Below are 27,580 nucleotides of genomic sequence, written 5' to 3' on the forward strand. Positions count from 1 at the left end.
AATCAGTCAATCAGTAATTTTTCTCTCCAGTCATCATCATTGCTCTGGTCATTTCAACTAATTTCCACTCCTATTCTGAGGTCCAGTCCCAAACCTACACTCTTCAAGAGTCCAGTACTACCACTATGACATCAGAAATGTCTCCATCCCTTGTCATTCCATCCAGGCCCTAGGGCTCTAAAACCTGAACTTGAACCACAATGCTACAGTGATGCTAAGGCATGAGCTTGAACGCTGAAGGTTTTCTGCAGCCCAACCCCATGCAGTAAGACCCGCAAACCACCCAACTCAGCCTGCTCAATAGCTGAAACCTGTCCTCACTTTTATGGATTTAACAGCTCACAGCAACAGCTAAAAAGTTTGCTTAATCTACCTCAGAGCAGTACTAATAAGTACAGCCGCAGATTGAAGAAGGGCAGCAGCATGGTGGTGAGAAGTCTAAAAATAAAAATAAGGATGCAGGAAGGGTGAAACGTGAAGGCAATTAACCTACGCTCTTCCTCCAGGGAGAAGAGAGGCAACTAATTGGCCAGCTCAAACAGTTTTGACAGTCACCTTAGAGCCAGACTCTCCTTTTTGGGATGAGTGTATGTCCAGGGATGATTATAGAGAGATGACATTACACATCCAGAGTGTGGGAGAATGTGGGATCTCCCAAGAGGAAGTATAAAAGAGTCACTGATGAATAAAAAATAAATAAATAAAATAACCACTACTTCATGATGGTTTCAAAGATCACATGTGTGACCAGTCACATATGGTGCAAATAATCACCTTGAGACACCATAATTCACCAATTCATTCTTTCCACATGATTTGATTTTCTAAAATATTTTTTTAAGATTTATTTATTTATTTAAGAGAGAGAGCACATGGGGGGAGGCGCAGAGGGAGAGAGAGAGAGAGAATCCCAAGCAGACTCCCTGCTGAGTGTGGAGGCCGGTGTGGGGCCCGATCTCATGATGCTGAGATCAGGACCTGAGCTGAAACCAAGAGTTGGAGCCTTAACAGATTGCATCACCTAGGCACCCCTTCCTAAAATAGTCATTAAGAGCCCATTATGTGCCATGCATAATGCAGATACCAGGGATAAAATGGTGAACAGTCAGAAAAGGTCTCTACCTTCATGGAACTTGCCTTTTATTGGGAGAGGTTGACATCAAACAAGTCAACCAATGGATGAACAAGAACATAACTGTGTTATGAAGGAAAAAGACAGGGCAATGGTCTAGAGCGGGGACAGGGAATGTTTTATGGCGAGGTAATATTTAGGCTGAGATATCCAGGATGAGAAGCAACCTTTTCTGCAAAGATCTAGTGTAGAGAGTCTTTTAGGCAAAAGGAACAGAGATGCAAAGGCCCTGACACAGAAAAGAACTTGATGTGCTTGAGGAAGAGAAATATATGACTAGATAGAGAAACTGAGATAGGAGAGGTCAAAGCGGACAGGAGCCAGATAAGAAGAGCTTTGGAGACCAGAGTATAAACTTGGGGTTTTACTCTAAGCAAAGGGAAGGTTTTAGAGCATTGTAGGGCAGACCACCATGCTCTTGGCTTGTATTCAATGCAACAAGAGAAACAGGGAGACTAGTTAAGAGGCTGCTGTGGAGGCCTGCATGGTTCATATGAATGTGGCAAAACCAGAGATGGAAATAGATGGGAGGTTTTGAGATGATCTTGGAGAAAGAACCACTTGTGCCTTTTGCCCAAAGGCTTCACTGCCCCAAATGTCAGCAGCAAGCTATTCAAGTGCCTGAAACTTCTGGAATTAAATAATTTAAAAAGATAATGGGTTATATTCAAAACTAATTCAAGATAGAGATTTTAGGTAGTTTTGCTTCCAGCTTTAGCTTCCTGAATGCACAGTTACTTTGCTGTGGGCCAACTCTTTAACCTGAGGTGCAGTGGGTTCTACATTCTAGGGCAATGTCTGCCCTGGCTACCTGGCAGGGTTATTGTGAGAAATTAACTAACTAATGAATAATAAATAAAGTTCTTGAGCCTCCATGCCAGTATTTCCCAAACCAAAACATGTTTGTTCCAAAAAAATATGAAAATAAGCATTGCATAGTCAAATACAGGTATAGGCTTTTATATTGCAGGACTTATCAGAGCCTTTAATAATTACTGGGTATGTTAGGTGCCAATATTACACTGTATTTCTCAAAATTATTTCAAGAAGGAATTTCTTTTGTCTTTCAGAGCACCTGGCTGCAACTGCCATGGAACCTAGTTTGACAAACACTGTATTATGCAGATGTGAACGACTATTACTGAGACACCAGGAGACCTTTTAAAATTCAGAATCTTCAAGCAAAGAGAATATATTTCACACTTATAATTATCAGTGCTTCGGAGAAGAATTACCAGTTTAAGGAGCCAGCATCTTACCCAGGTACCAAAAATATAAGATACCAATCGTACAATAAAAAGAAAAGAGATGCTTAAGTAAGACATTTTAGAAACGCAGTCTCCCTTAATCCATAGAAGAAACCTGTGAAGTAGCCATTTTGATCCCCATTTAACAGATGAGAGAACTAGGCTTGAAGAAGTTGAGTGACCTGCGTCAGTTCATCCAACTGATGTGTAACCAGCCTGTGTACTTTTAACCACTATACCAATGGCTCATTAAAAAAAAAAAATTATGTGCATATAGTTGACATACAGTGTTACAGTAGCTTCAGGTGTAAAACAGTGATTCAACTTCTCTATACCTTATGCTTGCTCACCACAAGTATAACTACCATCTGTCATCATAAAACTTTATTACAATATCATTGACTATATTCCCCATGCTGTGCCTTTTATTCCCTGTGACTTATTCATTCCACAACTGACTAGTGTGGCTTCTGTTCTAATTCTAACCACAAGGAGCAGCAGAGAGCAGGGCAGGACAGTCAAGGGGTTTAAATCCTGGCTTTCCCACTTAGCAACTGTGTGATGTTAGGCAAATCACTTAACATCTCTGAGCGCTGGCTAACTTATCTGCACCAGACAGATAATAACAATGCCCCCCATCCACTCTTAGGTTTGTTATGAGGATGAAATGGGACAATACAAGTACTTAGTTCAGTTCCTGGCATGTTAGGAATCATTATTAAATGTTTGTCTTTGCTTATTATTTTGTATAGTGTGACATGTATAACTTGGGATTTTTAAGGGGACAAAGACCCCCTAAGGGGATGCTGGGTACCAAAAGATGAAGAAAAGCATCACCCTTTTCAGAGTTTTGATAAGCATGATTTATTCTGATGTCAAAGCCAAGATTTAAGTGACAAAGCACAAAAGTTGCACGTTTTCATTTAATCTAGGGAGATTATCTTTTTTTTACAAATCAGCTTTAAGTAAAAGACTATTTTTTTTTTTTTTCTGGGAGTACTCAGATTGGAGTTAAATCACTGAGCCTGAGCAATACGAGGAAAATTGGAATCCTAGTGAGAGATAAAGACTTAACTCTGGAGGTCTAAATGATTCCCAAAATATTGCTCTAAGTACCACAGATTTCCTCTTCATGGAGTGTGCCCACATAATAACAGGTGGGGAGGGCGCCTGGGTGGCTCAGTTGGTTAAGCGACTGCCTTCGGCTCAGGTCATGATCCTGGAGTCCCGGGATCGAGTCCCGCATCGGGCTCCCTGCTTGGCAGGGAGTCTGCTTCTCCCTCTGACCCTCCTCCCTCTCATGCTCTCTGTCTCTCATTCTCTCTCTCTCAAATAAATAAATAAATAAAAATCTTTAAAAAAAAAAATAACAGGTGGGGACAAGCATGGGGAAAACAGATCATGAGAACATGGTAGACGATCAGGAATGATATTTGTGCACGTGTGTGGAGGGGGTCTGTTCGGATTACAAATAAAGCCGCTGATCTAAAATCACACCTATTCTTGCCTTAGTTAAATCTACAAGAAACCAGTTTTTGACCTTTAAAACACCACATAATCTTGTTCACAGTCCCCCTGTGAGTTGCTTGTCTACTTAATAAAATTGTTGCCTGGTTGATAAAGTTATGGCTGAAGTCCTGCCTCTTAGCCATTAACTTTTGGATCTGAGCACAGTTTTCTATTCATTATACTCTTAAGTCCCTTAGCAGTAAGATATAGGGTCTTGCTTAGAATTGAATTTGGATGGTCTCAGATCCTGATGAGTTTAAATTGGAACATAGGATGTTAGATTAGTATAATGACTATGTGGAATAAAGTGTCTGGAGTCAGCCTGTCTGAGTTTGTTTCTTGGCTCTACTACTTACTGTGAACTCCCTAAGCCTGTTTCTTCAGCTTTAATACCTGCATCATCATCATCATCTCTACACTACATTAGTAAGTGATTATGAGCATTAAGGAAAAGTAGAGTACCTAGACCATAAACACTAGCTATCATTATTGTCACTACCATCATCATCACCACCAGCACCATCATCACCATCACCACCATCAATCACCACCATCAATCACCACCATCATCACCACCATCATCACCATCATCATCACCATCATCGTTATCACCATCACCACCACTATCGGCAGCACCATCATCATTACCACCACCCTCATCATTAACACCATCATCAATCACCACCATCAATTACCACCATCATCACCACCATCATCACCATCATCATCACCATCATCATTATCACCATCACCACCACTATCGGCAGCACCATCATCATCACCACCACCCTCATCATTAACACCATCATCAATCACCACCATCACCATGACCATCATCATCATCACCACCACCCTCACCACCACTATCAGCAACACCATCAGCACCCACATCATCATCACCAGTATCAATAGCAGCAGCAGCAACAGCAACAATGTCATAGTCTACCCAAACCCATTAACGCAATTCTTCAAGATCCACTTAATACCTTTTTATCTTCTTCTTGAATCCAGGCATCTTTCATTTCTCCCAAGTCCATTTTACCTATGTTTATGTTTTTCACATTCCAAGTAAAAGCAGTTTTAAACCTAACAAGAAGTTAAGCAAAAGCCATTGTGGCAGCTAGCTGAGGTCTTTAACACCTCCAGGTTTTGCCTCTTTTAGGTAGTTTAATTCAAATGTTCTGCCCTTCATCCATTTTCTGTCCCTCATATACTGTCAATGCCCTTAATATTTTCTTATTAATCACTAAATAAGACTCACTGGCTTTTAAAAAGTTATCTGTAAAAACCTCCTCCTCTTCAGTGTCCAGACTCAGGACCTCCAGAAATCTGATTGCTGAATTTTGCTTATGGTCTGATCCAGCAAAAATCAGTTAATAAAGCTCATTCATGAGTTTTCAGTTTATATTAATTGTTCTTGCAGTGAAGCCCTGTTGTACACATTTTATATTTTCAGGCAAGGTAGCAATATCCTTATTCTAAACCAATATCCGAAAACATCGAGCTCATCAGATTCTGCAGATCAAATCTCTAAAACTCAAATCTTCCCTCTTTAGAAAGGCAGAAATTACGAGCCTATCATATTGAAAAGTTCACAACAACTGCTCTTATGTTATGAAACAGGAACATGACCGCACAGTGAAGAACATCCCACATTCTCAAGTCAGCCTGGGAGGACTGCTATGTCACTATTGTTAGTGAGTGAGGTGTGGTGTCAAATGAACCCCCATCTAACATGATGGGCCTCAGATTATAGTCTCCTAGTGTCTAAATATTGTCCCACGATGTATTTTTGACTATGCACTTGGTCTATAAGCTCCCTCTTGCAATTCATCCTTCTCTATTATCCCAGCCAGAAGCAGGGCCCATAACAGAAAATCGGTGGATATTTGCTGATATGTAAAACGTGTATCTTTAGAAATATATATTTTTTAAAACAGAGATAACCATCAAATTCACCATTTGTTTTCCTTCAGGATCACACTCACCAAGACTAAAGATGGAAGTAGCCAGGCAAGACATGGGGGCCCTCCAAGGAAGATTCTGACAACCTGTTGCCATGCTACTGGTACAGCATTTAGTAAAGAAAATTGAGCAGTGCACCATGGATCTATTCATTATCAAGGTCTAAGAAACATGTTTATGTATTTGTTCACTGATTGAGTCATTCAACTAGCATTGGCTGAGTGCCTATGATGTGCTAGGCACTGGGAGCTCAACAGTGAAAAAAGAAATGGAATTTACAGGAGATTTGCACAATGACACTGGCTTTGGCATTAGGGTTTTAGAACAGCTTATGTGTCTCAGTTTAGGTCCCAGAAATCAGAGCCTGAGATAAGGACTTATTTGCAGGTAGTTTATGGTGCAAGTAATTCTGTGAGACAAGAACAAGGGAACAGGGAGAGTGATACAATAAAAGAGCAAGTCCAATATCAGGGTCTGTTTTGAAGGTGCCTACTGTAGGCCCTAAGGGCTGCTGAGAATCCACTGGGGCCTCTGAGAAGCACACAGAGCACTCTCTAGAATTGTCCAGCAGGAGGGTTGGAAGGCTGCAGTGTTTACCTACCAGTCCCTATCCCCATTGGCTAAAGGGTTGTTTGGGGGCTACCCTTACTCACAGGCTGAGTGGGCTCCCTCAGTGATGGAGAAGACCTTGAGGCAGAAAGCAGGAAGACATTCGAATGCACCTGAGGCAGAGGCTACCAGGGTGAAGGGAATCTGAGCCCCCAAGGCACCGCCCACCACAGCTAGAGCTAAGATGACGGGTTATCTGGGGACATGCAACATGGGACACCCAAACCGAGTGACTGTCATTCTTTTAAGAAGCTTTTTAATGAGGGCCTGCTTCACTGACTGGCCCTTTGTTAGGATCCTGTCTGTGAGCTTAAAAAGCCATACAGCTTCCACATCTCATATTATACACATCTTCAGGCAGGAACCATGTCTCTCTAGCACACTTAGGACATCTTTCAGACCACAGCCACAGACCAAATAAATTGTTTTGGTGAGGAGATTCACCGTCCCTTTTTAAAGCATATTAAATGTTCATTTCCAAAACAATAACAAAATACGGTAGTAATAATAATAATAGCAAAAAAAAAAAAAAACCCCCACACACAAAAAAAACCAATAGCAGCACAAATGACTCTAGGTACCAGGCTTTAAGTGCTTTACATATATCATCTCTTTCAATCTTCATACTAACTCCATGACATGGGATTATTAGTAGTATTAGTACTATCCCCATTACATAGATGAAGTTACTAGAGTTATAAGAAGTTATAAGATATGCCCAGGGTGAAATAACCAGTGAGACGCAAGGCAAAGACTCAAACCCAAGCAGTCAGATTTGTCTGTACTTACTATGTCATTCTGTTTCTCTAAGCCTAATGGAAAACCTAAGCATTTTCCCCTCATTCCAATCATCCGCATCCTTTTCATATCTATTTCCTCTATATAGTCAAGTGCATTCGGAGATCGTAAGAACCTCAGTCAATGCCTGGTGGAGGCAGACTTGGTTTGTTTCTATTCTAGAACTGAAAAGAAATACAGAGCTCATCCTCTAAGACCCCAACCTCAGCCCACCACCCCCTGCCCTTACCCCCTCACCCATATTTACAGATGCTCCAAGAGAGCAGAAGTTCCATTCCTTTGGGTAGTGATACACCAAGGGCTGGCTAGTGATAGAGCAGTTTCCAGAACCCCTGTTTAGTGAAGATGCTAGGAGTACCAGGCTCTGAATTCAGAGACTTCCTAAGTTTGAATCCTGACTCTCCTAAGTTCTTCAAAGCATTGGTTTTCTTACCTACAATATGGGCATGATAACAGTGCCTAATGTACTAAATAATATTTATAAATTCCGTAGCACAGTCTCTTAGACATGGAAAGCATTACCTATTACCATTATTTCCTCTACGGCAATATATCCTTTATGAAAGGATAGAGAGTTGTGGCTTCTTTAAAAGTACATGAGGCTATGAACAGACTTCCCTCACAAATGCACATATACGCATAATTTTATAGACGCTCTTAGAGACATCACCACCTACTAAGCATCCCCATGGGCCACATAGGGATGGCTCTAGGCAGACCCCGTGAAGGTGTCTCCCATATTAGCCAGTCCACAGGAAATCTTACCCAAGGAAGTGTTTCAGAAAGCATAGATGGCCAGAGGCCATATCAACTGTTAAGAGCAGAAGGAATAGAAAGAGAAAAAAATAAAAAAGTATTACTCCCTTTTTTAGCCCCTACTAATTATAAAACCCCTATTATCATTGAGTGGTGAAGCTTAGAGCCAGCACAATTAAAATTTTAATTAATTAAGCCAAAGGCAACATTAACATTGCAGGGAAAAAAAAAAAAAAAAAAACCTCTACACATGGTGATTAACATAGGTCAGCAAATCAGCAAATATTGCAAGGATTCCAGACTCCTGACCCTCACACTTGACTTGTCCAATGGTCTGATGTAAGGAAATTGTATCAAAGCCCAAGAGAGCTCAAGGATAGGGATTCCTAAAGTTTCCAGTGAATCAAACACACTTTAAAAAAATATTATTCTTTATTAGAGTGTAAAAGTTATATAAATATTCTCATAGCACAGCTGGTTAAAAAAGCAAAAGTAACCCATAGTATCAGTACAAATAACCACTCTTTATTAGTAAATCTACAGGCAAATTTCAGGTGAACAACTATATGGATTTAGAAATAATTCCAGTAGAAACACTGTTATGCCAGTTGGTTATTAAACCAACCCCAGACCAAGCTACTGTGCTAATTGAGAAGAGATGAATTCATGCTGAATGAAATAAGTTCAACTATTCAATTAAAACTATTATCAAGAACAGACCTCTGCCATTTCAGATATGTGAAGAAGCCTTACCAGACCTGGAGGTCCCACTGCAGACCTGATCATCCACCATATTGTCTTGAGCATATAATAGGAAAAGTTCTGTATTATCTTGGGCAGGATCCCTCTAGGGGGTGTCCTATGCAAATTGTGCAAGAAGAAATGACTGTTTTCCCTTTTCCCCTTTAGAGTCCTTCGTCCATCTCTTCCTATTAGACAACATACCCCTCAGGCACTCTGGGAAATATTTAAACGAAGGACAGCCTTTGGCAAACCTTTAAATGATATACTAAAGACAGCAGCCCACTCTTTCTTTGCTTCTTGTCAACCTTATTCCCTGGTGAGTACTTCTTACCTTCTTAACTTTTCTGCACTTAAAATGCATCTAAGCATCTAAGGAGGTGAACCTGAAAATGAGCATAATGGAGAGTTGCCAAGGGAGAGAAGTAACACATTTTCCTATGGCAAGAGGAAACTCTTATGTGAGAGCTGTCTGGGGTGGGGAAGGAAGGAAGGAGGAGAGGGAAGGAGGAAGGAAGAAATCTACAGAAGTATTTTTGAAAAAGAAGCTTCCAAACCTCATTATTTTCTTTACTGCTATTTTCAGTGGGTCAGCCCCCACTACCCAGTGAGTCATGAAAATACACATACACGCACATATACATATATATATATACATATATATGCCATGAAGTAAGTTAAGGTGAATAAAAGCAACTGGAGTCATAATATAAAAATAAATTTGTCATTTATTTCAAGTTCTGATTATGGAATTTTAAGCAACTTGCTTTTTCCAGGCTTTGCATTTTACAATGAACACATAACATATGCCACTGGCAAACTATTAGGTTTATCTTGACATTGGTTTTCATCAGAACATGGTCCTAAATTCATATTTAACTCATTTTCTCTCCTCATACAGGAGTAAGTGTTCCTGTCATGTGGATTGCTTAAGCTGCACATTATGTTTAGCTCCATATAATTTTTTCATTCTATTATTGTCATCTCATTTATGATTCCATTCCAACCTGCACTTCTCCTGGGACATATGTGATTATTTAATCTTTTATAACTTACATTGCATAGAAGACAAAACCCCCTCTGGGCCAGTGTGTTTATAAATATGATGAGGGGTGCCTGGGTGGCTTAGTCAGTTAAGCATCTGCTTTTGACTCAGGTCATGATCCCAGGATCCTGGGATGGAGCCCCGCATTAGGTGTTGGGCTACCTGCTCAGTGGGGAGTCTGCTTCTCCCTCTCCCTCTGCCCCTCCCCCTGCTCATACTCTCTCTCTCACACAAGAATAAATACGTAAAATCTTCATAAATTTGATGAAATCTATACATTAAAAGGAAAACTCCTCCCCCCAGTTATAGTGTCATTGCCTTGGAGGAGATGAAAGACTGGCTGTATAATTGAATGAGAAATTCTCAAAATCATTAGGAAAGTTAAATTATACAGAAAGCCTCAGAACTAAATAATATAAAGCATAGTTTTATGGGAGCCCCAGATAGAGTGAAAGCTTCAGAAAAATTTGACTTTGGAATTGGATGAAATGAACTTTGAAGCCCAGAGACATGACTGATTAGTAGACCTCAGCTTTCTTCTTTATAAAATGGAGATAAAAGGATACCTACTTCATGAGATAGATGTGAATATAAAGAGACTGTATACCTAAGGGCTTAGCAGAGTGCTTAGCCCATATCAAATGCTATAGAAATATTAGGTGGTATTATTAATAGATACAAAGGACTAAAACATAATTGTAAGCATCCCACAATTAATCTTCCACTATGCTTCCAAAGGATAACTGCCTACAAATTTCATATCAAGAATCATACTGAAGCTTCTGAAGGGAAGGAAGACACTCCACTTTTAAGTCATTGTTGTTTGTTAGAAATCACAGTGTTTGTGGGTGCCTGGGTAGCTCAGTTGGTTAAGTGTCTGCCTTCAGCTCAGGTCATGATCCCGGAGTCCTGGGATCGAGCCCTGAGTCGGGGCTCCCTGCTCAGCAGGGAGCTTGCTTCTCCCTCTCCTCCCTTGCTTATGCTCTTTCTCGCTACCTCTGTCTCTCTCTCTCTCAAATAAATAAATAAAATCTCTGAAGAAGAAAAAAAAAATCACAGTGTTTGTATTTTAATTGATCTAGATGACAAAGGTATGATATTGAACACAATAATAAATTATGTCTATTTATATTAGGATTTTTATATTCAACCATGAGCACTGCTTCATTTTGGGAGAATTGGAAAACAAATGATTATTGAATTAGAAACACCATGGAGAACTTAGTATCCCAGCTGGTTCATTCACACTCCAGACACATACTGTTCCTATCAATTACAGCCTGTACATTCAGTTCAATAGTGTTCTTCAAAAACCTTGTTAGTGAACTTCAGATTTCTTGGAACACCAAAAATAAGCTTGAATATGTGAAAGATCCACTGACACAGAATAATGAGTTCTGCTAGGGTTTTTAAAAACAGAGGAAAATATTCTTATTTCCTCTCTCTCATTTAATAATTACTTAGCCAGACTGTCCTGAGTGAGGGATAGATATATATAATGTCATCATTCACATTCTGTACACATTTTCATGTACAACATTTGAAAATCCTAAATCAAATTGTGCCCTATGAATAATTAGGATGAGATGCATTATAAAAACCATTTTTCAGCCCTTGCATTATTAGCAAGGGAACTAGAATATACTTTTCTTTATTAAGACTTGGAAAAATTTATACCCTGGCTTGTCATCCCAATACTGCTGACTCAGTAATGGGAAATAGCCAAAACAACAACAACAACAACAACTAAACAAAAAATAAAGAACAAAAAACAAAACGCTAGTGGCAGAAAGAAGACACCATTGACTCCATGCAGGATTTGAATTTGCAATGTAGCTCTCAATCCAAGCTACGTATAAAGTTCTTCAATTTAATTAACTTTTCAGGGACATCTGGGTGGCTCAGTCGGTTGAGCGTCCAACTCTTGATTTTGGCTTGGTTCATGATCTCAGGGTCCTGGGATCAAGCCCCATGTTGGGCTCCCCACTGAGGAAGCAGCCCCCTCCCCCACTGCTCACATGCTCTCTTTTTGTCTAAAAAGGAAAAAAAAAAAACTTTTCAGGCATTTGACAATAAAAAATGGAGCCAAACTCTCATATTCCTAAAGTTGATAGGTACTTGAGAGAACTGTATTAACTCTTTTAGTACTTCATATAATCCTTTTTATTGTCTTAGGGGAACTGAGTCCCCTGAGGATATCTCTTATGATGTGTTTTATTTATTTTTTATTTTTTTTTAAGATTTTATTTATTTATTTGACAGAGAGAGAGACAGTGAGAGAGGGAACACAAGCAGGGGGAGTGGGAGAGGGAGAAGCAGGCTTCCCGCAGAGCAAAGAGCCCAATGAGGGCTCCATCCCAGGACCCGGAGATCGTGACCTGAGCAGAAGGCAGATGCTTAACGACTCAGCCACCCAGGTGCCCTACTTATGATGTGTTTTAGAATAATCACCCCCAAAGAGTCATGGAAAAACAAGTCTCTTCCATGAATTTTCATAAAACAGCAAGCCCCCAATAAATACCTGCCACACAGAAACATAAAGATGGACAGTCCTATATTCAAATAGCCCATTATAAACCTTACCTCAGGTAAGATGAGGCCAATATCATCTCTGTAACTCCTGGTAGGATAAACAGATCTAGATAAATGTTAAGGCTGTGGAGGCATTGTAAAAACTGACTGGCAAAATTTGCAAGCAAAAAGGGCCATTTGAATATTTTCCACTCATCCCCTGGGGTTAAGGATATCATAGTTCTCTTAAAAGAAGAATGGATTGAATACTCCTACCAGACATTTACATATGGATCTCCTTGTTTCCTTTCTTCTAACCTCTAACTGTAGTAGACATAAAGGTGCTTTATAGGATTGCAAGAAACTATGCATACTAAACTAGATGGGTGACCTGAATAGCCAAAACAATGTTGAAAAAGGACAAAGCTGATATCTCACACTTTCTGATTTCAAAATGTATTACAAAGCTACAGTAATCAAAACAGTTTGGTACTAGCATAAAGTCAGACACGTAGACCAATGGAATAAAATACAGAGTCTATAAATACTCTTGCATATATAGTCAAATGATTTTTGACAAGGTTGCCAAGATTTTGTGATGTACAAAGGACAGTCTCTTCAACAAATAATGTTAGGGAAACTGGATATCCACATGCAAAAGAATGAAGTTTGATCCTAACCATATACCATATATAAAAATTAACTCAAAGTGTATCAGACCTAAACATACAAGCTAAAAATACAAAACTCTTAGAAGACAGCATAAGGGAAAGTCTTCTTGACATTGTATTTGGCAATGATTTCTTGGATATGACACCAAAAGCACAGGAAACAAAAGTAAAAATAGATAAATTAGACTGCATAAAAATGATAAATTGTGCATCAAAGGACATAGTTAATAGAGTGAAAAGACAACCAACAGAACAGGAGAAAATATTTGCAAATTATATATCAGATAAGGGGTTAATATCCAAAATATATCAAGAACTCCTACTACTCAAAACAGAAAAACAACTCAATTAAAAACTGGGCAAAAGACTTGAATAGATATCATCTATTTTTGATGCACCAATGGCCAAAGAGCACATGAAAAGATGCTCAACATCACTATTCATTAGGAAAATGCAAATCAAAGCCACAGTGAGATATGATTTCACATCCATTAGAATGGTTACTATTTTTTTTATTTTTTATTTATTTTTTTTTTTTAAAGATTTTATTTATTTATTTGAGAGAGAGAGAATGAGAGGCAGAGAGCACGAGAGGGAGGAGGGTCAGAGGGAGAAGCAGACCCCCCGCCGAGCAGGGAGCCCGACGCGGGACTCGATCCCGGGACTCCAGGATCATGACCTGAGCCGAAGGCAGTCGCTTAACCGACTGAGCCACCCAGGCGCCCTGGTTACTATTTTTTTTAAAAGACAGAATATAGCAAGTATTGGCAAGTGAAATTAGAACCCTTGTGTACTGTGGCTGGGAAGGCAAAGTGGTGTAATCATTATGGAAAATGGCATGGCTGTTCTTTGTAAAATTAAAAACGGGATACCATATTATCCAGCAATTCTACTTTCTGAGTATAATTTACCTAAAAGAATTGAAAGCAAGGTCTCAAAAGAGATCTTTGTACAAACATGTTCATATCCACATTTTTCATAAAAGCAAAAGGTGGAAGCAACCCAAGGATCCATTGACAGATGAATGCATAAACAAAATGTGGTACATATCCATTATGGAATATTATTCAGCTTAAAAAGGAAGGAGATTCTGACACATGCTACAACATGAATGAGCATTGAAGACATTCTGCTAAGTGAAATAAGCCATTGGCAAAAAGACACTGTGTAATTCTACTGATATGAAGTATCTAGGACAGTATACCTCATAGAAACAGAAAGTAGATGATGGTTGCCAGGGGCTGGGGTAAAGTGGGAAATACTGAATTGTTACTGATGGTATGGAGTTTCAGTTTGGAAAGACGAAAAAGTTCTGGAGATTGGTTGCACAACAATGTGAATATACTTAACTTGGCTGAATTGCACACTTAAAAATGCTTAGGATGGTTCATTTTATGTGATATGCCTTTTACCACTATTAAAAAAAAAACAAAACCTGACAAGTCACTTAAGGAAAAATCAAAGTTAGTTCGGACTATATGAAATTTTCATTATGAAGTAATGAAAACCATTAAAACCAAACCCTAACATTAAACAGTGATTCTACTTTATTTCCTGTTCTCAAGTTTTATATTTATAAAACAATAGAATTATAAGGAACTACAAACGTCAAGTAACCTAGCTTTTTTGAGTTATTAAAGAAGAAACTGAGGAATACTAACTTGGAGAAGGGGCCCACTGCCCAAGTTTATAAATAGCTAATGGGATTACAGATTTAGAAACCAGTCCACTATACTGTTAACTATGTATTAAAATGTAGTGTACTTCCATACCTGAATGCTGATAACCTATCATTAAATCCAACTGGGGGTTATAACAAATCATACTATCCATACTAATTCACCACATTCCATCCTTATTAACTTGGCTTTTCATTTAACTCATAATATTATTGCCACTTTTCTGAGAATGAGAGAGAGCTGGAACAAATCTCATATATGTAATTAATGTGCTCCTGAGAAGTTGTGCTTAAGTTGATTCATATACTCCCATATCTCATTGTATTTTAGCATAACCAAAACCCCAGACTGGCTCCAAGAGAAAATGAAAGTCACCTAATAATGCAATGAGGGCAAGAAGTTTCCAAAGAGAGACCACAGTATAATAAAACAATTAATTAAGAGTAACATCCAAAAAGAAACTTATTTGGGCAAAAGAGAGATGCTTAGAGACACTAATAAGTGATTATTTCATTCATCCAATAATCAATGATTATGGAGAACACACTATACTGTAGCCACTGTTCTAGATCAGGGATCAGCCACTGTTTCTGAAAAGGAGCAGATAGTAAATATTTCAGGTTTTGTAGGCCAAACAGTCTCTGTCTCCAACTCTCCAAACCTGCCACTGTAGCATGAAGGCTGCTATGGATAATACATAAATCAATGGGCAATGCAATGTTCCAATGTGGTTTTATTTGTAAAAAATATGCAGGTGGGTTGGATTTAATACATAGCCATAGTTGCAAACTTCTGTTCTATATATTGGAAGATAATGTTGAAGTAAGCCCAGAGGACTTGTTTTCATGAATCTTACATTCCAGTAGAGAAGCAAGGGGAAAGTATACATACCTATACACATACATACATACATACATACATACATACATATATACATTTCAGATGATATTAAGTGACATGAAGTTACGTTCTTTTAAAGACAGATTGTTCCAACATCTTCCAAACTAAAGGTTTTCAGATCTGGCAATTCAATAGATTGTCAGAAAAAAACTGTCAAAAACACAGACTAGAAGATTTCATTTGGGAAAATTTTTAGTTAGGTAGACCTCTAGGATAGAGCTTGGGGAGCATTACTTTTTAAAAAGTTCTTCAGGTGAGACCTCTGCCAAACAGCCTTTGTTTCTATAAGTATGATTAATAATAATTAGATTATTGTTAATATCATTGAGAGAAAAACAGAGAAATAATAAAGCTGAATCAATGTTCTAAAAAGGAACTAGGTTTTTCAGTACACAAACGCCAACACATGTTTCTAAGTAGCACAGCTAAATGGGATACTTAAACTTCTTTTATATAAGCAAGCTAAATGTTTGCATTCTATGTATGACATAAATTCCATGTTATTCCTTAAGAATTTCTCAAACTGACATATTTTTATCAGAGGGTAGTTTTATATATCAACACCAGAGGGTAGTTTGTCCCCAAATTTTGTTTTTACCAGAAATATTTATGGTAACAATAGGACACATGTTACACAAGTATTACAAGCAATTCTGAATCATCCCCAGATAGACTCAACAGGCTTTGAATTACATAAATAAACAATCTTCTTGTCATAAAAAATGAGATATGAAAACAGCACATTGGAATAAACTGATAAGGTACCTGACTTGCATCCTGCTGTGTTTTCTGCTGACAAGTCTGTAAAACCGAGGGACAGGGACATACCTTCAGCATGGCTGAAGCTGCCCGGGAAGCAAGGAGCAAAGCACTCAAAGGGGGACTTTAGCTAATGTGGGTTGCTACTCAGATCGCATCAAAACCTCAACCTGGTCCATCAGATGTCATCTACCACCGATTCTGGGGCTCGTTATTTGGACTATGTGTCAACATTGCTGCACAACATTCTACTTCAACACTTAACACTGGAATGCTAATAAAGGAGGACTTGCAGCCATCTGGTCAACCAGTCTTTTGCTTCAAAGTAGTAGTGGTAATAGCTGGGAGAACAGTAACAGGCTGGTTGGATTATCAGTAACAAATTCACATTGTTATTTTTTTTTCCCCACAACTGCTATTCTTGAACTCCCATAATGCCTCTCTGTCTCTTTAACGTTTTCATTGTGAAATATAACATGCTTATAGCAAGTGCATAAAACATAACTGTAATAATCAATTACCATACTGCAAAGCTTCATGTAACCTTTACTCAGGCCAAGAAATAAAATTTTGCCAACATTCCGGAAGGCTCCTGGCTGCCCTCTGGCACTTACAATCCCCTCATTCTCTGATAAATGTAACCAAAATGCTGACTTTTATAGTTATGGACTCCTTACTTTTCTTTATACTTCTATCTCAGGTGAACTATAAATTATACTATAGTTTAGGTCTGCCTATTTCTGAGCTTTATGTTATAATATTACTATATTATTAATATAGTATATATTCTTCTGTATTTTTGTGTAATATTCAACATATATGATTAATCATGTTGCTGTTTTTAATTGTAGTTTTTCTTTTTCATAATTGTACAGTATTCTATTGTCTGAATATATCAGTATCCATTTATAAGTTGATGGATATTGGTTGTTTTCAGTTTAAAACTATTATAAATAATGCTGGTATGAAAAGTTCTGTGTATGTCTCTTAGTATACAGATGCATATGTTTCTTTTAAATATATATCTAAAACTGAAATTGCTGATCCATAAGGTATTTGTATTTTCAGTTGTATTCACTGATGCCAAACTGTTTATCAAAGTATTTGTGTAATTTTATATTTCTACCAGAATCAAACGAAAGTTAAAGTTGCTCCATATCTTTATCAACACTGGGCATTGTTAAATTTTAATTTTAGCCATTCTGGTAAGAGTCTCATTGAGTTATATGTTTCTTTGATGATTAACAAGATTGAGCTTCTTCTCATATGCCTATTGATCATTTAGATATACTCTTTTTTTTTAAATTTTTATTTATTTATTTGAGAGCGAGAGCATGAGGGAGAGAGAGATTGAGAGAATGAGTTGGGGGGAGGGACAGAGAAGGAAAGAGACTCCCTGCAGATCAGGGAGCCCAATGTGGGACTCGATCCCAGGACCCTGGGGTCATGACCTGAGCCGAAGGCAGATGCTTGATTGACTGAGCCACCCAGGCACGTATATATACTCTTTTGAACAGTACCTGTTTGTCTATTGCCTATTTGTATCAGTCAATTGTTGCTGAGGGACAAACTATTCCATAACTTAATAACGTAAAACAAACTCAAAGAGGGCGCCTGGGTGGCTCAGTCATTAAGCGTCTGCCTTCAGCTCAGGTCATGATCCCAGGGTCCTGAGATCGAGGCCCACATCGGGCTCCCTGCTCGGCAGGAAGCCTGCTTCTCCCTCTTTCACTCCCCCTGCTTGTGTTCCTGCTCTCACTATCTCTCTCTCTCTGTCAAATAAATAAATAAAATCTTTAAAAAAAAACAAAACAAAAACCCCCACAAAACTCAAAGAGGAAATTCTCAGCATTTAATCATTAAGTATATAATATCCACCAGTGTTTTTGGTAAAGATAATGTATGAGATTACAGACACTCTCTTTTTGTTGTTTCCTAAGAGTTTTTTAAACTACAAAATGACTTAATTTTGTCCCTTCTTTGCGTTAACTGAAATGACTTCCCTCTTTTATTCTGTTAATGCAGTATTTTACACTTAAAATCCATCAATGTTAAGCAACTTTAAATTTCTGAATAAACTCTACATGGCATGCTATGTGGCTGGAATCAGTCTGCCAACATTTGTTTCTGATTTCTGCAACTATACTTGTGCATGAGATTGCCCTATAATTTTCCTTTTCTATAATTCCCTTTTTGGGTTTTGGCTGCTTATGTATACCTCCTAAAATTAGCTGGGATTGTTGCAACTTTTTTATATTTTAAGATTATTTGTTTAAGATTATTGTTACTTCTTCCTTAAATGTTTGGTTGAATAGACAAAATAATCCAAGCATTAAGTTTCCTTTTGGGAAGATTTATTTTTTTACAGATTGAATGTCTTTCATTGCTGTAGGGCCATTCATACTTAGTATGTATATTTTGTGTCAGTTTTAAGTAATTGTATTTCTATAGAAATTTTTCCATTTTATTTACATTTATTTATTGGCATAAACTCATAATATATTCCTTAAATTTGTATCTGTAGGATGTATTATGAGGTCCCCATTTTTCTTCTTGATAGTACTTCTTCCTTTAAAAATTAAGCTCACTAGAGGTTTATTAATTTTATTAATCTTTTCAAAAAACTAACTTTTGATTGCACAAATATTCATTGTTTTGTATTTCATTAATGTCATTTCTTACTTCGGTATTTCTTTCCTTCTACTTTCTTTGAATTTATTCTGTTCTTTCTCCCTCTCTTTTTTTTTTAAGTTCTGAAATTTTGAAATTTTCTACTATTCACCAGAAACCACTGATCAATCATATGCCTCAGGAAAAGTTGCAATTAAAAGTATATTTGAAGGGGGACACCTGGGTGGCTCAGTCCGTTAAGCGGCTGCCTTCAGCTCGGGTCGTGATCCCAGGGTTCTGGGATCGAGTTCTGCATCAGACTCCCTGCTCAGCGGGGAGCCTGCTTCTCCCTCTCCCTCTGCTTGCTGTTCCCTCTGCTTGTGCTCTTTCTGTCAAATAAATAAAATCTTAAAAAAAAAAAGTATATTTGAAGAGACTTTCTTTTCAAATGCATCCATTGGAGACTATTTTTTTTCATATAAGCATCACTATAAGCTGCATCTCACAACTTCTCATGCTAGTTTCATTATCATTCAAGTAAAAATATTTTTTAATTTCCATTATGATGTTTTTTCTATGATCTATGGACTATTTAGAAATGCACTGCTTAATTTTCAAATATTTGAGAATTTCTTGTTACCTTTGTGTTCTCAATTTCTACATTAACTAAACTCTAATGAAACTCTGGTAGGAATCCTCCTACATATACTCTGTAAGTTTAATTTGTTGAAATTTGTTGAGACTTATTCTAAAATAATGGAGGTTTTTGTAAATATGATATATGTGCTCAAAAATATGTTTTCTGCTGAGGTGCCTGAGTGGCTCAGTTGGTTAGGTGTCTGCCTTAATCATCTACCTTTGGTTCAGGTTATGATCTCAGGGGCCTGGGATCGAGCCCCACATTGGGCTTCCCTGCTCAGTGGGGAGTCCGCTTCTCCCTCTCCCTCTGCCCCTCCCCTGGCTTGTGCTCTCTCTCTCTGAAATAAATAAATAAAATCTTTAAAAAATATGTTTCCTGCAGTTATTGGATATAGCATTATATATATCCACTGAGTTTTCAATTTTTGGTCTGCTTGTTACATTAATTACTGAGCAAGAAGTATTGAAATTTTCTACTATTCACCAGAAGCCACTGATCAATGATATGCCTCAGAAAAAGTTGCAATAAAAAGTATATAGCACCACCCAGGAAGAAATTTAGTCTAAAATAAATTGAACCTGAGTCATATCAAGTCTCCAGAACTACCTACTGACTTACTGGGTAAAGAGGGATAGAAAAACAAGGTAAACAACATTATGAAGAAGCAATGAGTCAAGTACAGAATATAGGCATGCCACAGGATGTATGCACTGGAACAATAGCATGAAAAATAAATGAAAAGGACATGGATTATGAAAAAAATAAAATATATTTGAAACAAGTTCCTAATCATTGTATCATTGTATGAATGTATAATTATTTCTGTTCATGTTCATAACCATTTTTCTTTGTATATTTTGAGCCATGTTCCTAGGTGTGCACAAATTTAGAATTGCTATATCTTCTCAGTTAATTGAATGTTTTATTATGATGCCATTCCACCTTTTGTCTCTGGTAATGTTGCCTGATAGCTGTTTTATCAGATATTAATATGACTACATCAGCTTTATTTGGTTAGTGTTTCATAGAGTTTCTTTGCCTATTATTTTAGAGAAATAACCATCTGAAAAATAATTGGCTTTTAATTGGGGACTTAATCCAATTAGTGATATACTTCTGTTAAAATGACCTACTATCCTGTTACATGCTTTAAATTTGTCCTGTCCTATGTCTCCTCTTTACTCCTAGGATGCCACCCTTCAGGATTCCAGACCAAGCAAAAAAGGTTATAATGGACTCCACCCCTAGTTTATTCTGAACTCCAACTTTTTCTATCTCTCCAGTACTAGTCAAGGTATTCCATGGTCTGGCCCCTGCCTTTCTCTCTAGACATTAGAGTAATTTTTGGTCTATAAATAATCCAAATGAGTTCCTTCCTTAGTTTCTTTGTACTCATAGTCTCCTTTATCAGAAAAGAAAAAAAAAAAACTGAAATGAAAACAAAACAATTTCCTCGGTATATCTCATGCCTGGCTCCTCTTGGTCATTCAATTTCTCCTTGAATGTTTTCCTGTCTATGATGTCCTTAACATCCCAACTAAAGTTCCCCTCCTTCAGTGACTCTCCTGTTCATTACTCCATTAATTTTGTTCACAGCATTTGCCACTCTTAAAAGTATTCTTTTTATTTCATGCAACAAACTTCAGTCAAAGATAATGTGAAAATGACTTTTTTTTACAGAGGAGACTGCTTGAATGTCATAATTGATTAAAAAAACTAAGTCAACAGAAAAGAAATTACACATAAAAGCACGTGGCACAATGCTGGCACATAGAAGATATTTTAAATACGTTTGCTGAAACTGAAAACACAAAGCTCTGGATATCACACATAAATCATTAATCCAGTCATGGCCTTATGAATTCATCCTTATATAGCAATCTGATTTTCTTTCCTTTTATAATTCATCTCATTTGATATTACCCAATTTCCTTCCCAAGAAAAAAGGCATTTTTTTTCAACTAAAAAAATTCTGTTTCCAGCAACATATCCAAAGAAATAGTCACTTATGTGAGCAAATAATTGGGTACAAACACGTACACTGTAATAGGGGAAAAAATGGAAAGCTTAAATATTCTTTAAGAGAGATTTGGTTAAGTACATTATAATGTATCTTAAAGCCTAATTATATGTTGCCCTGAGGAAGACCTGGAGGTACTTTATGGAAAAAGTTAATGATAAATTATCTATTAAAAATGTAGAAATAGGGCGCCTGGGTGGCTCAGTTGGTTAAGCGACTGCCTTCTGCTCAGGTCATGATCCTGGAGTCCCTGGATCGAGTCCTGCATCAGGCTCCCTGCTCGGCGGGGAGTCTGCTTCTCCCTCTGACCCTCCCCCTTCTCATGTGCTCTCTCTCATTCTCTCTCTCTCAAATAAATAAATAAAATCTTTAAAAAAATGTAGAAATAGATGTATACTATGATAAAGCTTTAATTTTTAAAATATTTCTTTATATATACACATATATACATAGGTTGTGTCTACAGTGATATTGGCATTGGGTAAAAACTATTATTTTCTACTTCTAAATCCCTGCCATGTTCTAATACTTTACTTATGTATTATGTTTTTTTAAATAGCAAAAACACAACAGAACTACTCCAGTTTTAAAAATCATATCCTGTTAATTTTGGTCATTTCATTGAGCTGTATTTTTATATATTCATCTAATCAGCAATGACATTATTCTCAAGGTGTCAAAAATTACTAATGCATTTGTAAAGCCTTATGCTGTCTAGATTAATTTGTTCTTCTCACTTCAAGTCTAGCCTGGCAAGCTCAGCCAGGAAACTCACCACTTAGCAAATAATGCTGTGATATCCCGAGCCCAGTAGGTAGGCATGGCAGTGGCTAGAGCATATTGTAATGCTTAACTCTACTGCATAAAAAAAAATCTTCAAATCAGACATTTTTTCTCATTTCCTTTTCTTGGCTTTATCACACTTGACATTCCAAAGAGCAAAGTTACTTAATTTGAACATATTTTGGCCTATTTATTTTTGTCTAGGACCTATTGATGCATTTAAATAATATTATTTATTACATGTCAGCTCAACTGGTACACTGCACTCAAAAATAGCTCTCACAGCCTTTGTTTGAGCAAGTTTACTTTTCATAATATAAAATAAACACTTTAGAGCACAGAAATAATAAGCTATCATACACTATTTGACACATCCATCCTATAGAGTTATACAATAATCATCTAATAAAGCTGATTTTACTTTCAATGACACAAAAATCTTGAAAAGCTTGCCCAGAAATATTGGAACATGATATGATTAGGAAAGAATCCTACCAACTTGTTAATCTCTGTATTTCTTCCCCCATACATTTTAGCATTGTGTCACCAAAGTGAGGCATGAATAGGTAATTTAGTTCTTAATAAGTGTTTAACAGAATTAGTACCCTAATGGCTAGGACAGAATCATCCAAGGGCTACTGTAAAATCAATAAAAGCACAAGAAGTAAATTGGAATAGACATTAAATTATGTGCTAAAAGACTTTAGCTCTTTGAACTTGGATTTAAAAGTAGACTTTGTTATTTGATGCTATTGTATGAGAATCAGAAATCATATGAAATCAAGCCACTCCTAGGAACTTGATCAGGAAGGAAAATCCCAAGCTCTTTAGTCTGACATAAGATACGACACGTCCCTGAAAACCCATTTGATGGATTAATAGCAATTATAGCATACCTGGTATGTTTCATGCTCAAAGAATTGAGGCAATGTGAAGCCTATTGGAATAAAACATTGTGGATTTTGGTCCCAAGGGAAATATTTAGCTTAATTCATGTTTGTAGTTTTATTTTTAAGTGAGACAAAGATAGAGACAAGGGAGAGAAACGCTTATCAACCACTCAACCTCTTATCTGTTATAACTGTCCTCTCATTTAAGTTTTCAGAACAGTCTCTGCAAGAGATCAAAAAAGTACAGCACAGATATTTTCCCATAGGAAATCTGTCTTTTTCAAAGGGAGGCTCAGTGATGTGTAATTAGGTACAATAAAAGTCACCCGTTTTAAGTGTATAGTTCTGTAAATTTTGACAGAGGTATATATAGTATAGTTTCATCACCCCTAAACTTTCCTTGTATCCCTCTGTAGTTAATCATCTTCCCCCACTAAAGTAGCCACTAAAATTACTAATTTGATTTGTGTTCTTATAATTTTGCCCATTCCAGAATGTTACATAAGTGGAATCATATAAAGTGTCATCTTTTATGTTGGGCTGTTCTCATTTAGCTTAATGCTTTTGAGATGCATCTATGTTATTGCATTTATCAATAGTTCATTCCTTCTTGCTGCTGAGTAGTATTCCATTTATAGATGTACCACTGTTTGTTCATCCATTCACTAATTTATAGACATCTTATTTGTTTTCAGTTTCAGGTAATCATGTATAGGTATTTGGAAGGACATATGTTTTCATTTCTCTAGGACTATAATTGCTAGGTTATATGCAGAGTCATAGTGGTAAATATTTAATAAATGCCCCCCAATCTCTTATCAGTAGCATTTGTCTATTCCTGTACTATAAATACTCCCACCTTGGCCTATTTCAAGCTTTCCAACATGGTATTAGCAAACATAGGGTTGGAAATACATGTGACATGTTGTATTCCTTCCAGCAATATATGAGGGTTCTAGTTGCTCCACATTCTAGCCAGAATTTGCTATTGTTCAGGTTTATAAAAAAATATTTTAGCCATTCCATTAGGTATATAATATTATATATCATTGTGGTTTTGAGTTTCCCTAATGGCTAATAATGTTGAACACATTCTCTTGTGCTTATTTATCTTTTGTATCTTTTTGTTGAAATGTCTGTTCAAATGATTTTCCCATTTTGTTTTCTTATTATTGCATTTTGAGAGTTTTTTCCCATATTCTGGATACAAGTCCTTTATCGGGTATTTGGTTGTAAATATTTTCTCCCAGTGAATTGTCTTTTCATTCTCTGACCACTGTCTTTTAAAAAGCAGTTTTTAAAAAATTTTTATAAAGCCTAGTTTGTCATGTTTTTCTTTTATTGTTTGTGCTTTTGCATCCTATCTAAGATATCTTTGCCTAACCTCAGTTACAAATATCTGTTCCTGTAATTTCTTCTAAAACTTAGATGTCCAAAACAAAGGCCACCAGCTACATGTAGCTATTTAAATTTAAGTTCAAGTGAATTCAAATTAAATAAAGTTAAAACTTCTGTTCCTTATTCACATGAACCACAGTTCAAGTGCTCAATAACCCCATTGGCTAGTGACTAACCTATCCACCAGTGCAGCTACTGAGCATTCTCAGCAGTGCACAGTGTTCCTTTTGGGCAGCACTTTCTCAGAAGTTTTATAGTTAGAGATCTTACATTTAGTTTCTGATATATTTCAGTCAATTTTTGTATATGGTGTGAGGTTTGAGTAGCGTTTTTGTTTTTGCACATGAATTTCAAATTGTTCCAGCAACATTTTAAAAATCTACTTTCATTTTTATTACCTTGTAATTTTTGTATGTGAAAGTTAATCACAAAGGCATTCCTTCGGCATTTTTAAAATTCCTTTCAAAAAAAGGCATACCTAGGGGAGGAGGGGAAAGAAGGCGGAGGAGTAGGGGACCCTATTTCAGCTGGTCCCTGGAATTGAGCTGGATACCTACCAGACCACTCTGAGCACCCATGAAACCAGCCTGAGATGTAAGAAGATCTGGATCTCTACAAACAGAATATCGCAGGCGGTTGGTTTTGAGGTACGAAGAGGAGAGCCGTGATCCTGTGGGCAGATATCGGAGGATAAACGGCAGCGGGAGGGTGCCTGACCGTGGGGATCCTGCACCGCCGGTGAGTGACAGCCTCGCGTGCTGCAGACCGGGCACAGACTCGCAGACCAGTAGCTTCGGGAACGGACTTTAGGGCAGCCCCCAGGGTGGAAACCCAGAGCTTCGGAGTCATCTGAACGCGAACTGCAGACCCCCCGGTTGGAAACCCAGAGCCGCGGAGTAGCGCGCCCGAACTGGGAGCGGCTGGCAGTTTTAGAAGCACAAAGGGCAGAGACATACCCCGACATGGAGGCAGGACTGGGAGCCCTGCGGAGGGGTGCACAACCCAGGACGCTACAATTTATAGCAGCATGGACAGAAAAGGAGACGGTGTGGCCTGGAGGGCTCACTGAAGAACAGACTGTGATCTCTCTGCTCTGAGGCAGAGGGTTGGAAACGGTCTCTTTTGCTCTGACTCGTGGAAGAGACATGCAAAGCCGCCAGGGAAAGGCACCAGAGAAAAAAGCCCCAAAGACTGAATCCCACCGAGCCCATCCCCCGCCACAGGGGCGCAGGGCAACTCTGCCCAAACAGGGTTGCCTGAGTAACAGCGCGGCAGGCCCCTCCCGCAGAAGACAGGCTGGGAAAACAAGAGGTCAGCAACCCTAAGGTCCCAAGAAAACAGGTGCATCTTGCTTGGTTTCTGGTCAATAATTTGGACTCTATACATTCCCTCAAACACCCATCAACAGAATGATTAGGAGGAGGAGACCCCAAAATAGAAAAGACTCAGAGATTATGACTTATGCTGCAGATTTACAAATGGATGCAGATATAACCAAGATGTCAGAGATGGAATTCAGGCTAGTAATTGTGAAGACAATGGCTAGAATGGAGAAATCAATTAATGGCAACATAGAGTCACTAAGGGCAGAAATAAAAGGTGAATTGGCAGAACTTAAAAATGCTATCAATGAGATCCAATCCAATCTAGATAATCTAACAGCCAGGGTAACTGAGACAGAAGAGAGAATAAGTGACCTGGAAGACAATATAATAGATAAAAAGGGAAAAGAAGAGGCCAGGGAAAAACAACTCAGAATCCATGAAAATAGAATCAGAGAAATAAGTGACACCATGAAGCGTTCCCATGTCAGAATAATTGGAATCCCGGAGGGAGTGGAGAGAGAGAGAGGACTAGAAGATGTATTTGAACAAATCGTAGCTGAGAACTTCCCTAATCTGGGGAATGAAACAAACATTCGAGTTCTAGAGGCAGAGAGGACCCCTCCCAAGATCAAGGAAAACAGGCCAACACCCCGGCATGTAATAGTAAAACTTGCAAATCTTAGAACCAAGGAAAACATCTTAAGGGCAGTTAGGAGGAAGAGATTCCTTACGTACAGAGGGAGGAACATCAGAATAATGTCAGACCTATCCACAGAGACCTGGCAAGCCAGAAAGGCCTGGCAAGACATATTCAGGGTACTAAATGAGAAGAATATGCAGCCAAGAATACTTTATCCGGCAAGGCTTTCATTTAGAATGGATGGAGAGATGCGGAGCTTCCACGACCGGTGGAAGCTGAAAGAATATGTGACCACTAAGCCGGCCCTGCAAGAAATATTAAGGGGGGTTCTATAAAAGGAGAAAGACCCCAAGAGTGATATACAACAGAAATTTACTGGGACAATCTATAAAAACAACGTCTTCACAGGCAACATGATGACAATTAATTCATATCTTTCAATAATCACTCTCAACGTGAATGGCCTAAATGCTCTCATAAAACGGCACAGGGTTGCAGAATGGATAAAAAGACAGGACCCATCCATATGCTGTCTACAAGAGACTCATTTTGAACCTAAAGATACATCCAGACTGAAAGTGAAGGGATGGAGATCCATCTTCCATGCCAGCGGACCTCAAAAGAAAGCTGGGGTAGCAATTCTTATATCAGACAAATTAGATTTTAAACTAAAGTCTGTAGTTAGAGACACAGAAGGACACTATATCATTCTTAAAGTGTCTATCCAACAAGAAGATCTAACAATTGTAAATATCAATGCCCCCAACATGGGAGCAGCTATCTATATAAGCCAACTGTTAACCAAAATAAGGAGTCATATTGATAACAATACATTAATTGTAGGAGACCTCAATACTCCACTCTCAGCAATGGACAGATCATCTAAGCAGAAAATCAACAAGGAAACAAGAGCTTTGAATGATACATTGGACCAGATGGACCTCATAGATAT

General features: G+C 37.9%; 1 protein-coding gene across 1 annotated transcript in view; it reads right to left on the reverse strand.

Annotated features, from left to right (window-relative positions):
* The window catches only part of TAFA1 (TAFA chemokine like family member 1), a 534,189-nt gene that overhangs the window by 404,396 nt on the left and 102,213 nt on the right, over positions 1-27,580 (reverse strand). The gene's annotated exons all lie outside the window — the stretch shown is intronic.

This window comes from Neomonachus schauinslandi, chromosome 1, assembly GCF_002201575.2.
Source record: "Neomonachus schauinslandi chromosome 1, ASM220157v2, whole genome shotgun sequence".
Taxonomy (NCBI): Eukaryota; Metazoa; Chordata; class Mammalia; order Carnivora; family Phocidae; genus Neomonachus; species Neomonachus schauinslandi.